General features: G+C 37.1%; 1 pseudogene; it reads left to right on the top strand.

Moving 5' to 3' along the window:
- The first annotated feature begins 1,465 nt into the window (after window positions 1-1,465).
- Window positions 1,466-1,730, top strand: LOC101560501 (annotated as a pseudogene).
- Window positions 1,731-3,236: the final 1,506 nt, after the last annotated feature.

The following is a 3,236-nucleotide window of genomic DNA, read 5'->3' as shown; positions in this document are numbered from 1 at the left end:
AAATGCCTTCAACCCTAAATACAAAAATCTTATTATAAATATGTTAGTATTTGACTCAAAACTCTGTGAAAAGAATTAGGCCCTGAAGCTTTTACAGTTCCTTGAAGACCTTCTAAATATAGGAAAGTAAAACTGAAACTCATGTCAGTTTGTTAATGGCATCACTAAAAACTATAAGTTAATTAACTAATTAACAACTTAATTAACTCAGCACTTAATTTACTTACTTGAGTTCACTTAAATTCCCTAGATGTGATTTAATGAACTTTCGGTGTAATTCCTGACTAAACATGTAAATTGTGTGATGTATGTCTCTCCAATGGAGAAGATAGTTTTTGAAATACAAAACTTGGGGTAGGAGGCTAACCCTGGCTGTCAGTTTTCTTTCTTTTTTTTTTCTTTAATAGGGAATATCTCTGAATTTCTGGCATGTAGCAATTCTCCCATATTACACTTCTTTTTTTTTTTTTTTCAAACAAAACCACATTTGGGTTGTTTTGTTTAAATGCATCAAAATTGAGATTCACAAATCAGCTAGCCAATGTGAGTAAATTTGATCATGATGTATTAATAATTACCCTATGTCATTTAGGACTCCATTAGAATGGATCCTAAAATAAAAAATTGAAAAGAACAATAAAAAAGCTGCTATAAAATATCTCTTTTTTAAAAAAATTTTTATCCTGTGGATTCACATGTTTAACTGGCACAATGATAGCGTAAGAGACAAAGCCACTCTGCTCAGGTAACCCAGAAGGTCTGCCTGTCTATGGCCTCTCAGTTCCAGAGGGAACCTAGACACACACAGAAATTAAAGTTTTGGACACATTCATAACACTTTAAAACAACAATTGTATGTCTACTGACAAATATAACAGATATTTGTTATTTGAGTTTATATTTTGTAAGCCTGTTATTTTTTTACCATTTTTCTAATAATTCATTTTATTCTCAACCTGGAACAGTGTACAGGGTTTGTAAAGCTACTTTGTCTTCACAGATAGTTTGGGAAGCACTGGCTTAACTGTGCTAAGCGTAGTGCCAACAAAAATATGGCTAAGAAATGGTGCATGCTCTCCTGAAACTTGCACATTAATAATAATGATGACTTGTGGTTGCTGTATAATAAAAACATGAGCATCATGTAGATGTTTAGGGGAATGAGGTGATTCTAAGCGGGAGAGATAGGAAAAGGCTCTCAATGATTGAGTGAATCCTTGCTCAATGAAGGACTTCAGGAAGGCAAACATAGATAGAGCAGTAGGCTCATTTCCTACATAGAGAACCAAGTGAGTAAAGCCAAGAGATCAAATCAGATATGTTTCAGGAAAAGCATGTAACTAACTTCATTCAGTTAGAGTAGAGTCTTACCATGATCAGTCTGAAAGTTCAGCACAGGGTCCTATTCATAGAAAGCCTTTTGAATATGATGCTAAGCCACTATAGCAAACATCAGAACTCCAAGATGGCTTCCGTTGTACCACTGAAAGAGAAGAGTCCCTTGGATGTGAAAGTAGGGGAGCTGCCCAGCTGGATATTGATGCAGGATTTCTCCCCCACGGGCCTTGCTGGACCATTTCAGAGGTTACAGCCGGTATTACAACAAGTATGTCAACATGAAGAAAGGGAGCATCAAGGGGCTGAACATGGTGCTGGCAGCCTACGTGCTTTTTAACTACTGCCTTTCCTACAAGGAACTCAAATTTAAATGGTGACGAAAGTACCACTGAAAAGGGGCCACTGTGGAGAGCGCACTCTGCACTCTAGCCTGTGCCTGCCTCATTCTGTTCCCGTCTGTGAACAGCTTAATCATGGCTCAATTTGTTCATAGCCTAAGTGAGAATTAATGCTCAATAAAAGGTGACCACTACAAAAAAAAATGAATATGATGCTAAGTGTTTTTGCATGTAATTGAGCAGAGCTCTGAGATGCCACAGAAAGTCTCTGAGCAGAGAAGTAGCATTCACAGAGTTGGGCTTGTGACTGATGAGTTCAGTGAGTGGAAGTTTGGAGATGAAATGAAGAAGGACATCCAAAACTCTTCAGATATGACATGACATCTCTAAGTCATTGTAAGAGCACACAGTTGAGATATTAATAGTTTAACTATTCCAAACTAGTGAAAACACAACATTGATTTACCCCACAAAGCATTTGAGTAAGTGATGAGTTGCTAATATTCATGAAGGTTTCATGTGCATTTTAGGTCCAGTATCACATATATTACTCAAAACAAACCTGTAGTTAGGTTCTATTATATCTCCACTTAAAGTACAACTTTGAGGCTACGGAAATTAAGTACCGTCCCCAATGGCACCACTAACTAATGAGAGCTTGAAATTAAACCAAGCCAGTCTGATGTTGAAATCCACTTCAGCATTACTGGAAGAACTCAGAAAGTAAACACTCAAGCATGCTGGGTTTTCCCTGCACAAAGAAGGGGGACATAAAAAAAATACATTGGGGCCAGGGAGATGGCTCAGTGGAGTAAGTGCTTCACTGGCAAGCACAAAGGCCTGAGTTCAATCCCTGGTTCCGGAAAAAAAAAAAACATTAAAAGAAATACAAGCCATTTATCTTAACATCAAGACCATTGTTTGTGACTACCTTGATTTTTTTCTTTTTTTTTTTTTTTATCTGAAAGGTAAGATCAATGTGGACTAGTGTGAAAAATATTTTTCTTTAATAAAAAGCTGAGAATATTTTTATGTCTACAAACTCTTGAAAATCCTTGACATTTTGCTCTGACTTCTAAACAGCAAAGCAGCACAAAAACTACAACAAACATGATTTGTTAACATAACAAAGCGCACATAGCCAGGCATGTGTAGTAGGGCACAACCATGATTCCAGCACCCTGGCAGGCTGAAGCAGGAGCCTCAAAAGTGCAGCCCCACCTGAGCAATTTAGTGATTTGGCAAGACCTTGTCTCAAGATTTAAAAAAAAAAAAATCTAAAAATAAGCTGAGGATGTAGCACAATGTGATGTTCCAGGTTCAATCCCAATCACTTCGTTTAAAAAAATGTAAAGAAAAACAAATATATAACTGCCAATTGGAGTTAGTATGTGAGTTAAAATGACAAATATATATTTAAAAATCTGGGAATGAAAGGTGACAGCCAAACACTATGAAGTGTTATTTATTTGCCTAGTTGAAAAGAGGAGGCTAGGGGCCGGGGAGATGCTCAGTAGAGTAAGCGCTTCCCTGGCAAGTGCAAGGATCTGAGTTCAAGCC

The sequence above is a fragment of the Octodon degus genome, unplaced genomic scaffold, assembly GCF_000260255.1.
Source record: "Octodon degus isolate 3935 unplaced genomic scaffold, OctDeg1.0 scaffold00095, whole genome shotgun sequence".
Taxonomy (NCBI): Eukaryota; Metazoa; Chordata; class Mammalia; order Rodentia; family Octodontidae; genus Octodon; species Octodon degus.
This window is presented reverse-complemented; position numbering and strand designations above follow the sequence as displayed.